The sequence below is a fragment of the Lissotriton vulgaris genome, chromosome 2_1, assembly GCF_964263255.1.
Source record: "Lissotriton vulgaris chromosome 2_1, aLisVul1.2, whole genome shotgun sequence".
Taxonomy (NCBI): Eukaryota; Metazoa; Chordata; class Amphibia; order Caudata; family Salamandridae; genus Lissotriton; species Lissotriton vulgaris.
In genome coordinates this window covers 1,438,249,440-1,438,264,414 of record NC_141687.1, presented here as the reverse complement: position 1 = coordinate 1,438,264,414, position 14,975 = coordinate 1,438,249,440, and positions in this window count along the sequence as shown.

The window sequence follows — 14,975 nt, the reverse complement described above, 5'->3', positions numbered from 1 at the left end:
TTCCTTGAGCGGGCTGTCTTTCTGTATTATGCCTTTGGCTGTTTGCCTTGCCTGGTTCATCCTGATGGTTGGAATTGTAACAAAAATTCATGCATATGTTGTTTGCAAGCTGTTGAGAATACCGAATATTCATTATCGCTATTAATTTCCAACTTTTAACAAGTCAGATTATCTTGTGTAGTCTCATATTCTGCAATGTGGTGGTCCCCAGCTGACCCGGGGGGCTGGGAGGGGGCTGCTGTTGGGTATCTTTATTTCACTCATGTCACTCACAGAATTGGTTAAAAAAACATGGTGTGTCTATATAAGCAAATGTGCTTGTGATGGATAACAAGCACTTTAAACTCAAGGATCATGATCACCGAGGTGTCTCTGCTATCCCAATATTTTGGGAAATACTGATCTGCATTTGTTTGTCTGTAAGTAATTCAACTCTTGCATCAGATTATAACCTGTAAATACTTAGTGATCAGGTGAAACAATTATAAATGTGATCTGCACACATGTTTCAATGTGCACACACGTTTCAGTGACTGGTGGAAAACTGGCTGTTATAAAGGTGTGACTGAAACTGTCAGACGGAGTGGATATTTGTGCTCATGCTTTAATCTCATTTATTTAAAGTTAAAATCTGTGCTGTTTTCCTCTCCTCTTTTATTTCGATCACAAGACTGATAGACAGTGCAGATGCTCTCCTGCCCAATCTCACTCTTCAAAAAAAAGTGTTTTTCTTTTTTGGAGGCTGCAGTTTGCTCTTTCTCTTTAGTGCTCTCGCACATATTGTGTACCTCTCCAAAACTTGAATCCGTTATTGTGTAAAGGTAAAATAAGAGAAAAAGAAATGGCATCCACGTCATGACACATACCTCTGCATACCTGACTAGGTGCCGTCTCTTTCTCCAGTGCCCGTCCCCCGGCGCCCACTCCTTTATTAACGTCTTGTTAAGTAAATGGTCTTTTTAAAGACCTGTGAAGTACTCGGTGCGGCCACCGAACCCAGAGCTGCAGCCCCAGGACCCGGTCTAAGTGTGTGGTGAGTGGCAGCACAACACTTTCATTACACCATCTGCCACAATCACATCAGACTTGGTGCTACAAAAAGAAACTTTACCCCTCATTTGCAAAGCCTCCGAACCCAGAGTTGCAGGGCTGTGTAGTGCGCCACACTCAGCATGCAAGTTTAAAAAAAATAGAAAAAAGTGAAAGAACGTGCAGCGTCCCTGAAGCGGACGCTGCATTCTTCTAAAAAGTGATATTTAAAAAAAGCTTTGCCATAAAAAAAAGCTTTGCCATAGTGCCATGAGTGCTGTGGGCTCTATACTAAAAGCGGTGGGAGCGCTGCAAATACAAACAATAAACTGCAACGATAGCAATTGTCAATACTAACACTGATGACGCCCCTCTTGCACATGTTTTCAGCAGGCGCTCCCATGTGTGATCCCCCCGCAATAAAATCGGACGAGGACGAGGTGTTATCATTGAATCTCCTTTGAATCTCGGGTGAAAGAACAACAAAGCCTCCTTAAGTGTCTCAACAGGGGTGTAAAGCACACCTCGGCACCTCCTGTGGTGTGTTTAACCAGTTCCATCTTGAGGCACATACACTGGAGGCAAGTCCCAGTCCCACAGTTAATACAAAATACAAACCTCGTGGAACTGGAAGGAGCGGACACCCTAGGTCAGTTTGAAACTCCAGGCTTTGGAGGAAGTTGCACATTCATGGAGAAGACCAGCCTTCTTAAAAGTGGAACTGCTTATAATTGAGTGGGAAAACAGTGCCAAATAATTAACAGGAAAGGGATGATAACTTTTAAAAATAAGGCTGACGGCAGGGTGAGAGGAGGAGCGTGTCTCCTCTTGTTACATCTCTCTTCCCTCTAGTGGCCCGCAGGATGATACTCCCACCACCTCAGCTACGGACACAGAGGGGGTGAGCTGCAACAGGATGACTCCTCAGACACTGCTGAGCCCACAGCAGCGGCCCCCCCTGAAAAACGCAAAAGGGACCATCCGAGAAACACCAAGGGAGGATCATGTGGCAAACCACCATCCAAACACCAGTTAGAGAGCAAACCATGATGGCACCTCTGTTCCCCTTGCCATTGACTTTGTTGACTATCCTTACCCACTCTGCCATGTTGGTGTCAGGTGTCTGTTGGACTGTGTCACTAGATCAATGTGGTGACTACACTATTGTCTTATTTACCATCACTGGCAACTCATTCATTCACTTAGCACCATTTTGTGAAACATCTCTTTTCTGTCACAAATACTCATTGTAAATAAACACTCTTTGCACACCTATGCCTTTGTGTCGGCTCCAAGTTCATCAAAGTATGTACAATGTTAATTCAAATTCAAATGTACCAGAAACTCAGATTGTGATGAGGCATTGAGACAGTGAAGGGACCTAGAAAGACACAAGAGAAGGTACACAAATCAGCACACATTAGAATGAGAAACGATATCAAGATAGACATCATGTGGCTGATCATTACTACCCTGTGCCACAAACATCAGCCATCAGCACAGAGCCAACAACAGGCAGCAGTCAAAAAGGTCTTCTAGACCTTGTCATAACCATCAAAGACAGCAGACAATGTCACTGTTGTACAATGTCACTCACGCTCAAGGGAAGTAGGGGCATATTATCAAGTGGCAGCGATAATTATCGCTGGCCACGCTTGGCATGATATTTTTTATCTCCGGCTATTGCAGCGATATCAGTGTGTTCCATGAAACATCGCTGGTTTTCCAGCTATATTCCATGGAAAACAGCAATATCCTTGATGATAGGGCCTGTGGTCTTACCCACACAATCCACCCCCCATGTTAGGAATGCCTTAGTCTGGAATTAACAGATGTTAAATTCCAGCGTTAAGGCCCAGTTAGCGCAACAAAAATCTGCGCTAAACTGGACGGGGCTCCGTTGTAAATACAGCAAAGCACCATTAGCGATATTTTATAATGTAGTTGTAAGGGGCGCGCATACCTTGCATCTCATTAGCGATGCGAGACGATAGGAAACCGGGCGCTAAAGCGAGGAAACATGTCCTTGTTGATAAAGCAATAAAATTATTGACGCTTCTCGCCCGAAAACGGACGCTAAAGCGGCGATAATGTTATCACCAGCCCTTGATAATATGCCCCGTAGTTGTTGATGAGCTGTTGACGCAGGTCGACACCTTCCTCCTCTCCACTATTGTCGTCACTGGACATGTGTGGGTTTGCAGGGGGGGCATCTGCTGCTCATCATCATCCAGGAGCAGGGGGATCTCTTTGGGCAAGGCTAGGTTGTGGAGCATGCAGCATGCAACTACGATCTGACACACCTTTTGGGGAGAGAAGAGTAGTGCATCTCCGCTCTTGTCCAGACACCGGAATCTCAACTTCAGAAGCCCAAAAGTATGCTACAACACACGAGCATGACGTGTCCTCCCATGTGGATCATTGTAGTTTACTTCACCCGGTGTCCTGGGGTTCCTCAGTGGGCTCAGCAACCAAGGCCATTTGGGATATGCAAAGTCACATAGGTGTGAGCTACACAGACCAATTTTGTAATATAACAGTAGGTGAGGACAGCATGTCACACATACAGCACACTATTTGACTCTGCGTACTCACCAACAATCCACGCACCCTTCGGATGCAGATTTGCCATCAATTGTGGGATGATGCTGTTACGCAGTATGTAGTAGTCATGTGCAGAACCGGGGAATTGGCACAGACATGGAAGATAATCAAATCAGCTTGGCATACGACTTGCACATTTATGGAATGGAAATGTTTCCTGTTGCTGTATATGTGCTCACGTGCCTATGGTGGAACCAGGCCAACATGTGTGCAGTCGATGGTGCCCACAACATTAGGGAATTGGGCAAGGTCATAAAAATCACCCTTCACAGCTCCCAATCCATGTCTTTTGGGAAAATGGATGTAACGGTCCTTGTATATCATCATTTTGGACAGGACATCAAGTAGCAACATGCTGAGCATTGGTTGGAACATCCCACCTGCGCTAGACACAGTGTATTGGAACTAACCAGTTACAAAGAAATGCAGGTCCGCCATCACTGTACATGTTGGTGTCAAAGCAGCCAGATAGGTTCAGCGAGGATTCAGATGGGTCTCCAACTGACCACATTGGTCTTGAAAAGTAGGTCGATCCAAATGGAATTTATTTATGATGTCCTCATCCTCCATGCCGGCCAGCAATGTGAATGGACGATGCACTATGGGTCATCTCCTACATAAGATAAAAGTGGACCCATGGCAATTCAATTCCCCTATGAGATGTGTCCAACATCTTACCACACAGAGCCAACAATGACTGGACTAAAACAACAGCTTACCGCACAAGTCACATGCAGAGACACCTTGATCTCAAGTAGTTGTACACGCGTTCAATATGTACATACTGAGTACCCCAAAACAAGATCAGACTATGTGAATGTAAAATGGAACAATCCGACATCATGTGTCACCAGCCCTGAGAGTAGATGACACAGCACATGTTTGAAATAGCAACACTGCTGGCTTCTACGTAGCTGCTGCACCTGCCACACCTTCTTGCGTGAGTCGGACAGAGCACACATTAACAACGCAATGAGCACAGTGTGTGTGCAAAGATCAACTATCAAAATGAGTTCATCAATCTACACATTGAAATTGGTACATTATGTAGTCAGTCCATCATTACTGTGGGTTGATCGGCCATCTCACACACTGACATGTTTACACATTTGAGAGTCCATAACACAACAGATCTGTGGACAGGCACACAAATATCATATGTGACATGTGAGGGAGTGTTAGACCTGGCACCATTGGCGTGGGTCTCCCTTCAGTTTTTGCTGTTGCTTCCTTTAGTTTTGCTATGTATTGTGCTGGTCTAGATGCTTTGGACACTTTGCCACTGCTATTCAGTGCCAAAGTGCAAGTGCTCCTTATTGTAAATTGATGCATTGGATTAGTGACTCCTTGATTGGCTTATTTGATTTACATGTCAGACCCTAGTACAGTGTACGATGTGTGCCCAGGGCCTGTAAATACAATGCTGCTGGTGAGCTTGCAGCACTGGTTGTGCCACCCACAGAAGCAGCTTATAAGATGTGACTCAGATCTGCAAATGCAGAGCCTATGTGTAGCCTGGGGATACCATGACGACTTAGCAAGTGCACCCACTTGCCAGTCCCTAAACCTTCCCTTTTCTACATATTAGTCACCCCTAAGGTAGGCATTGTGCATTGTACGTAAAAAGTAGGACATGCCCTGATGTGTGTGGCAAGTCCTGTTAGTGAATTACAGCCAAGTTCGTTTTTCACTATTGCAGGGCTACCTGTTCCCATAGGCCAGAATGGGCAGTTTGATTATAACATCTTATAATCCTAACTGACTCAGGGGACTAGGTAGAAATTTGAGTTTAGTACGCCTAATCTCAGAATGCTCAAATTCATATGTTAGTGAAGTTAGTTTTAACACACTGTGTTTGAAAATACCACTTTTAGAAAGTAGGTATTTTCTTGCCTAACCATCCAAGCCTGCCTCTGCTAGGTTGTGTATTCCATGTTCGGTTTGTGAGTGACAGGGACTGAGGTGGCTCCAGGAGACAGGGTGAGTCAGCACAAGGTTGAATAGACCTACCTGCATTGGGAGTGGTGGGAGGAGTAGCACCTGGGCCTGAATAGGGCTGTGCCTGCCTTCCACAATGCTGGTTCCACCTCCTGTGGTGTGTTTGATGACCCTAGAGCACACTGACAAAGCAAGAAGTTGTGCACTGGCAGAATCCACCCAGAACTGGTTTGGACTAGGTACAGACATTCTCTGCCTTCAGAGACAAATGATTTTTGTGTATAAAAAGGGGGACCCAGGCCCCTGAATTTTAGATCACTTCTGGGAATCAAGATGACCCTTTGCCAAGGAGAAGAACAAGGGAAACTGAAGGATGAGACTGCCACTGTGGTGTGCTGTTTGGGTTGGCCTGCAGTGGTTACTTTATTTGCAAGGAAAGGAGAAAAGGAACTCTGTGTGTACTTTTGCAATCTTGAAGAAGAATCTCCAAGGGCTTGAACTGTGCTTGCATCCTGCCTGAATTCTCGGGGATACAAGACTTTACAACCAGCTCCCCTGAATTACCTTGCTGTGGAATTCTGCCTGCTGAGAGGTGCCTAATGCTATTTGTGCCCTCTGAGAAGACTGCAAGTGTCTGAGAGCTGGGAGCACCACGCAACGAGGAAAAACTTGTCGCCTCTACAGCAGTTGCCGTTGCATCACCGAAGAGCGCGCCGCAGCTGCAGCTGTTTGCCGTCGGATCATCGATGAAGCGTGTCGCATCACTGGAGAAGCGTGTCGCCTCCGCAGAGGTCGCCGTCGCATCACCAGAGAAGCGTGTCGCAGGGCCTGTCACGGCTCTGAAGGTACTGAGTTTGCCGCAAGGCTGTTGGGCATGCACGCAGCACATCCAACATTGTTGCATTGCATCAAGACGCCATTTTGTCACATCGCACTGGATCATCACATTGCATCGAGGCGCCATCTTGTTGCATCGCTCCGGATCACAGTAGGAAACTGATGCATCATCTCCTCTCCGGTAAGGAACCGACGCATCACCTCCCCTGCGCTACAGTAAGAAACCGACACATCACCTCCCCCGAAGCAAGGAACCGATGCATCACCTTCCCTGTGATTCTTTTGTTTGTATTGCGGGCGCATACAAGGTATTTTGAGAGTAAAATCACCTACATTGAACTGAGCTATTTCTACCATTTTTAAAGTATATTTTTCCTTACAGTATTGTTGATTTTTGTCGTTTGGTCTTGTGTTAAGTCTAGTAAAGATTACATATTTTTCTAAACTGGCGTGGTGTTCATTTGTAGTGTTTTCACTGTATTACTGTATGTGTTCATAAATGCTTTACACACTGCCTCTGAGATAAGCCTGTCTGCTCGTGCCAAGCTACCAAGGGGGTGAGCAGGGATTATTTTAGAAGTGTACCCCCTTACACTGACTAGAAGCAAGGGTCCCTATTTGATCAAAGGTACCTTCCTCTGCCAACTATAAACCCCCAGTTCTAACATTGGTGGTCAGCGGTGAGGATTTGGACTTGCATTTGTGATTCATATACAGTGATTGGTGTACACTACTAGTGAGTGCAGACCATAACGCAACCACATATTTTTTTGGTATAATTTTCCTTGGAAATTCTTTTCACTTTTTGAGAACTGCCAACTGTTTTTCACCATTAGCAAAGCAGCGTCCAACGCATCTACGGATTTACAGTTTGAAGAAGATAGGGTGGATACCTACACTGTGCCACAGCTTAAAACTTTCTGCAAAAGATTTAAAATCCCTGTGAAAGGCGTAGCCTAAAAGGAAGAGTTCCAAAAGGCGCTGAGGGCCTGGTACTGAGCATCCTGAAGAGCCTAGGGATGAGGCAGAGAATGCAGATGTGCAGCTAGATGGACCATTGGGCCTGACCGGGTAGAAAGTACCTTCTAGGCCAGGCAGCAGTGTTTCTTCAAAAGGCCTGCCCACAGAGGGGCTGGAGGGCAGGGAGAGAGATAGATTTCATAAGATGGAGCTCAAGATGGGTGGTCAGATGGAGTTAGAGAATACGAAGTTAGCCTTGGAGGAAAAGAGGATGCATTTAGAGCATGAAAGGATGTTGAGGGAGCATGAATTGAAAGCCAGAAGTTTAGAGATTACACCCTCTGGTGGCAGCACACCATCTGTAGTTAAAAGAAAGGAGGTACCCCTGGTGTGTATAGCAGGGAAGGGGGTATTGAAATCAACAAAGAAAAATTCCCTGTATCAACAATACTGAGCAACAGTGGCTTGACGGACAGATGTTGGACAAGGAGAAGGCTATAGATATAGTTCTCTCTGTACTCTTATACTTATGACAAACCCTATGAACAGGTAGGCAGTTGAGCATATATACAAAAATATCAGAAGGGGTCAGTGGTTGTTGGTTAAAAAGTCGGCCAGTGTCTGAAGAGCAGGTGGTCCCCAATGCATTTTACCCAGTTGTTGCCGCTGACAAAAAAGAGAGCCACTGCAAGGTGGCTCTGCTTCCCTTTGAGTGGGGGGGTGTCTCTTGTACTCTTCAAGTAGCTGTGAGGCCAGCCATGCCTGTTGACTGTCTGTTAGGTAACAATTTGGAGAGCTCCCCTTGGGCTAAGCAGGAGCGCAGTGCTCATTTGGAGATGTTGGGTCTGCCTGAGTGGGCATGTGTGGCCACATGGTCATGGCAGCCCGGAAGGGTGTTCAAGAGGACATGGAGCCTGAAAGAGTGGCCCAGGTGCCTGCCTTAAAGAAAAGAGGCCGGGCATGGAAAACCCACCCCCACAGTTCCCACGGTCCAGGAGGAGGCAGACCTTAAGAGGGATGCCCTGGAACCTACAGGGGAGCAGGTAGCTGAACTGGGGGACCTGCCTAAGCTGACCCAATGGCAGCAGGAATAAGGACCCTCCAGGGAGGAGTTCTGCGAGCAGCAGAAGAAGTGCCCTTCTCTTGTGGGTTTGCGGCAACAGGCTGCAAACCAGCCAGCTGGTGATCAGTCTGGATCACATTGGATCTACTGGGAGAATGGTCTCCTGAATAGTAAGCCTAAGGTTGCTCAGCCTGGGTCAGCTCATGTGCTGTTGGTACCCCAGCGCTTCAGAGCCTTCCTACGGGGATTGGCTCATGATGTGCCTTTAGCAGGACATTTAGAGCAGGACAAGATTTTTGAAAGGCTTGAACCCACTTTTATTGGCCCCAAATGCGCAAAAGTTCAGATACTCATTGCAGGACCTGCAAACTTGCCAGGCAAATGGAAAGAGTGGGAGGAAGCACAAGGCTCCTCTCCAGCCATTCCCTGTGGTCAGCACCCCCTTTGAAAGTGTGGGCATTGACATTGTGGAGCCTCTGAATCCCAAGACAGCCATGGACAACAGTTTCATCCTGGTCTTGGTGGACCATCTCACAGGTACCCGGAAGCCATCCCTCTCCGGCCTGTGACATCCCCCGTGGTGGGTATTGGGTTGATGGGGTATTGGAAAAGGAAGGCTGGGAGAAAGCTACCATTAAACCTCCCCAGGATGTACATAGTTGCATGCTGGCTTTCAGAAACCAAACCCTGCATTTCAGGCAACTCGTCTAGGCGAATTTATAAGCCAGTAAGGAAGAGATAAAGCGGTGGTACTATCAGAATGCCACTCTGATTGAGCTTCAACCTGGTCAGAAAGTTTGGGTCATGGCCCCCGTGGAGCCCTGTGCGCTCCAGGATAAGTGGACCGGACTATTAGAGGTGATGGAGCGCAAGAGTGATGTCACCTATTTGGTGGACCAGCGGTCTCCAAGGAACCCATTTGCAAGTCCAGCATGTCAACCGCCTGAAGCCAGACTTAGTAAGGTCCGAAGTGGGCATGCTCCTAGCGACAGATGATGAAATGGAGGAGGAGACTGAGCCTCTTCCTGACCTCCTGCCTGCAACAGAGCAAGATGGGTCAGTGGATGGTGTTAACGTCTCTTCCACCCTGACCCCTGAGCAGCAGAATGACTGTTGCCAGTTGTTGGGACAGTTTTCTGATCTGTTTTCCCTGATTCCAAGTGTCACTGATTAGTGTGTCCATGATGTAGACATGGAAGACAGTCTTCCTGTTAAGCATAAAACTTACAGAGTGACTGACACGGTGAGAGCTTGCATCAAGGAGGAGGTCTCCAAAATGCTTGCATTAGGGGTGATTGAGTCCTCTAACAGTCCTTGGGCCAGCCCTGTGGTCTTGGTCCCAAAGGCTGCTGCAACGGGTGCCACGCCAGAACTCTGGTTCTGTGCGGACTACCAAGGGCTCAATTGAGTCACCAGGACTGACGCGCACCCCATCCGCAGAGCTGATGAGCTCATTGATCGGTTAAGGGCTGCCCGGTACCTCAGCACGTTTGATCTAACGTCTGGGTACTGGCAGATCACCTTAACGGATGGGGCAAGAGAGAGATCAGCATTCTCCACACCAGATGGGCACTGCCAATTCCGGGTTATGCCCTTACGGATGAAGAATGCCCCTACCGCCTTTCAGAGGTTGGTCAACCAGGTGTTGGCTGGTCTGGAAGATTTCTGTGCCGCCTACCTGAATGACGTTACAGTGTTCATCACCAGTTGGATAGAACATCTGTACCACCTCTGGGAAGTGCTGATGGCGCTGCGGAGAGCAGGCCTCACGATCAAGGCGAGTAAGTGCCAGATCGGGCAGGGTTCTGTGGTGTACTTGGGACACCAGGTTGGGAGCGGCCAGGTGGCGCCCCTACAGCCCAAGAATGAGACCATCCTGGCTTGGGAACCCTCAAGACCCACACAGAGGTGAGAGCCTTTTTAAGACTCACTGGGTACTACAAGAGGTTTGTCAAGGGGTATGGCAGCCTTGTTGCACCCTTGACAGAGCTGACTTCCAGGAAGAAGCCCAAGAAAGTGAACTGGACTGACACCTGTCAGAAAGCTTTTGATGCCCTGAAGACTGCCATGTGCATGGCGCCCATGCTTCTGGTACCCACGTTCTCGAAAGAGTTCATTGTACAGACAGATGCTTCAGAGCATGGTGTTGGGGCTATTCTTTCACAGATAAATGAGGAGGGCCTAGGCCAACCTGTAACCTTCATCAATAATAGGTTACTTCCACAGGAACAGACGTGGAGTGCAGTTGAACATGAGGCATTTGCTGTGGTCTGGACACTGAAGAAGTTGAGACCATACTTGTTTGGGTTCACTTCTGGGTTCAGACAGACCACAGGCCCCTCAGATGGTTGATGCAGATGAGGGGTGAAAATCCAGAACTGTTAAGGTGGTCCATTTCTCTTCATGGTGGACCACGGCTGTGGTACAGAGCACTCCAATGCTGATGGTCTGTCCAGATTTTTCCGCCTTAGTGAAGTTAACTTCCAAGGGGTGGGTAGTTTTCCCCACATTTCAGCTGGAGGGGACACATGTTAGACCTGGCACCATTGGTGTGGGTCTCCCTTCCATTTTATGCTGTTGTCTCCTGTATTTCTGCTATATGTTTTGCTGGTCTAGATGCTTTGGGCTGCTATTCAGTGCCACTGCTATTCAGTCCAAAGTGCAAGTGCTCCCTATTGCAAATTGTTGCTTTGGATTAGTGACTCCATGATTGGCTTATTTAATTTTTTTGTCAGACCCTAGTACATTGCACTATGTGTGCCCAGGGCCTGTCAATCAAATTCTGCTGGTGGGCTTGCAGCACTGGTTGTGCCACCCACAGAAGCAGCTTGTAAGATGTGACTCAGGCCTGCCATTGCAGAGCCTGTGTGCAGCCTGGAGCTGCCATGTCAACTTGGCAAGTGCACCCACTTGCCAGTCCCTAAACCTTCCCTTTTCTACATATTAGTCACCCCTAAGGTAAGCCCAAGGGTGGTGTGCATTGTATTTAAAAGGTAGGACATGCCTTGATGTGTGTGGCATTTCCTGATAGTGATTTACAGCCAGTTTCGTTTTTCACTATTGCAAAGCTACCTGTTCCCATAGGCCAGAATGGGCAGTTTGATTATAACATCTTATAATCCTAACTGACTCAGGGAACAAAGTAGAAATTCAAGTTTAGTATGCCTGAACTTAGAATAATAAAATACATCTTTTAGTGAGTGAAGTTGGTTTTAACATTCTGTGTTTGAAAATACCACTTTTAGAAAGTAGGTATTTTCTTGCCTAACCATCCAAGCCTGCCTCTGCTAGGCTGTGTATTCCATGTCTGGTTTGTGAGTGACAGGGGCTGGGGTGGCTCCAGGAGACAGGGTGAGTCAGCAAAAGGCTGAATAGACCTATCTGCATTGAGAGTGGTGGGAGGAGTAGCACTGGGCCTGAATAGGGCTGTGCCTGCCTTCCACAATGCCTCCCGGCCATCGGGCGTGCACGTATCACATTCAACATTGTCGCATCGCATCAAGACGCCATTTTGTCGCATCGCACCAGATCGTCACATCGCATCGAGGCGCCATCTTGTCGCATCACACCGGATCACAGTAAGAAACCGACACATCACCCCTCTCCAGTAAGGAAGCGACGCATCACCTCCCCCTGCGCTGCAGTAAGGAACCAACGCATCACCTTCCCCGAAGCAAGGAAACGACACATCACCTTCCCTGCTACCTGTTTGTTTGTATTGCGTGAGGCATCCAAGGTACTTATTTTTTTTTCAAAAACCTTTATTAAGCAAAGTCAGATCAGACACAATTCACTGTGCAACACTGCAGCTCAAATCGACAAAGTACAGATCAAGTAAACCATTTGGTAACAAGTAGACTACATCTTACAGCAAATAGAATAACATGAAGGTTGAGATCACAGCTCCATTACACAGAGGTTCCTCCCCTCTAAGGGGAACACACATACGATAATAACATCAGTGGGGAGTACCAAAAGGCGGGGCGCCTATAGAAAGGGAGGAGGCAGTCACTGATCAGCACCAGTGGCCGCCTTGGGCACAGGGCCGGCAGGGAGCGCGGGAGAGGCAGCATCACTGGAGTGGGAACGGGAATGGAGATAAGTAACCAGAGGGCTCCAAATATCAACAGGTCGGGACTTAGTGGGCAATAAGTCCCAGAACTCTGATAGGAGAGTCTGACACCGAGAGGCGTCCTCCAGCCAGCTCTCAGCCCTTGGAGCAGGCCGACGACCCCAACACATGGCCACCAAGCGCCTAGCCAGGACCAACAGCATTGAAATCAGGTGCGGGAAAGCATCAGGAGAGATTTTTACGAAGCCAAGGAGGCACAGGGGAGGGTCAGGATGCACTGTGGCTCTAGTAATGTCAGAAATGGTGGAACACACCACCCGCCAGAACTCAGAGACCTTAGGGCATAGCCACGCTAAATGTGCGAGGTCAGCGGCAGGGGCAGCGCAACGCACACAAGTGTCCCTTGGAATGAGCCCGAGCCTGTGGAGCTGAACCGGGGTGCGGAACAGCCTGTGCAAATACTTAAAATGTATCAGACGGAGCCGGTAGTTCGGCGACAGCTTTTTCGTCTGGTTACAGCAGTATAGCCAGTCGGCCTTCGAAATGTCAATACCAAGATCCGCGCCCTACGCCTCCAGCGCCCGGTCCGAGGAAATAGGGGCTGACTCTAAGGTACGCTCGTATAATTTGGTAACCAATTTGTGCGGCGACGGGGACGTATATATGAAATCCAGAGGTGGGTGGGGGCTGAGGGAATGTGGAGTGTAGTTTCCGGCAAATAGCACGCAGCTGGTAAAATAAAAGTGTGTCCAGCGGCCCTGAGGAGTCAGGAAGAGAATAGAAAGTGTTCTCTGGGTAGAGATCCGCCACTGTCCTCAAACCCAACCGTGACACATGCCTAGACATGCCAGAAGGCTGAAGTGGGGGAAAATCTGGGTGGTTCACTATTGGCATGGAATTGGCAGAGAGCCGGGGAAGGCTGGAAAGCTGGCGCAACATCTCGACCGTGTCGACCTCGGCCCGAGGGTGCACCGCGGACACGAACAAAGCCATGGACAGAGGCCAGGGAGAAGCTACATCCGTTTCAACGGCAACGTGAGGCTGATAAGGGGTAGGGTGGATCCAAAAAAGCAGAAAACTGGCCTGGGCACACAAGGCATAGATCATGAAATCAGGCACGCTCATACCATTGGCAGACATGGGGAGAGTAAGGATGTCATATGCGACTCTTGGCTGTTTACCCGCCCAGACGAGAAAAATGATTAGGGAGTGTAATTTGCGAAAGAAATGAGAAGTAAGAGGAATAGGGATGTTTAAAAACAGGTAGAGAAATGTAGGCAGGACCATCTTGGTGATTACGATTCGGCCCGCAAGGGATAGCGAAAGTTGGCTCCACGATGGAATCCTAGATTCCAGCCAGTCGACCGCACAACAAAAGTTAGATCTCCACAGTTCGTCCAGGTCCCTACTCAGCCAGATGCCCAGATATTGTGTGGGGCCAGAGGCCCACACAAACGGGAAGTCTGGTGTGAATGGCACAGTGGCATCTGTCAAGGGGAATAAAACAGACTTGCTTGAATGCCTGAAAGCCCACTAAAACTTATGATTTCCCGGACCAAGGGGCTGAAGTTCTCCTGAGGATGACGACGTATGGGGAAACATCATCCGAGTACATGGAGACGAGTAGGGAGTCGGACGAAAAGCCTATTCTTCTGTGAGTATGGTGCTGCCGGAGCCTGGCAGCCAGGGGCTCCATTGCAATGGCAAAGAGCATGGGCGATAGGGGGGACCCCTGATGTGTGCCACGAGAAATACTAATAGGGTCGGAGACTTGGCCATTAATATGGAGACGTGCCGAGGGATTGGTGTAAAGGAGTTTAACCTTGCGCATAAAAATATTGCTGAAGCCCATGCGCGGCAAGAGGTAAAAAAAAAAGGGCCCCTCCAGTGTATTGAACGCCTTTTTAGCATCCAACAGGGCAGCCTCAGCCGGAAGGTTAGGATTAATTTGATGCAAAACTGAGAAGATTGTTCGGAGGTTATGCGAAGTTGCCCTACCGGGAATAAGGGGCATGAGTAAAAGAAGATGGGAGGCGATCAATTTGGCAAAAATTTTGTTATCAATGTTGATCAGGGAAAGGGGGTGGTAGGAGTTGCAACGGTCGGCAGGTTTGTCGGGTTTAAGAAGCAGAGTTATCATCGCTTCACGTAACGATAGCGGGAAGAGGCCAGTATCAAAGGATTCAATATACAATGCCTCCAAGTGTGGTTCCAAGAGATCAGCGTACATTTTGTAAAACAAGGCTGGCAAGCCATCCAGGCCAGGGGCCTTGTCCCCAGATAAACTACTGAGGGCTGCAAGTATTTCCTCCCTGGAAAAAGGGTTCATCAAGAAATTTACGGTGGTAGTCTTCCAACCAGACCAGAGCAATAGACTCAAAATATTGATCAAAATCCTCCCGTGGCAGAGGAGTACCGGCAGAATATAGCTGAGAATAAAAATCCAGAAAGCGGGACTTAATTTTCTCCGGG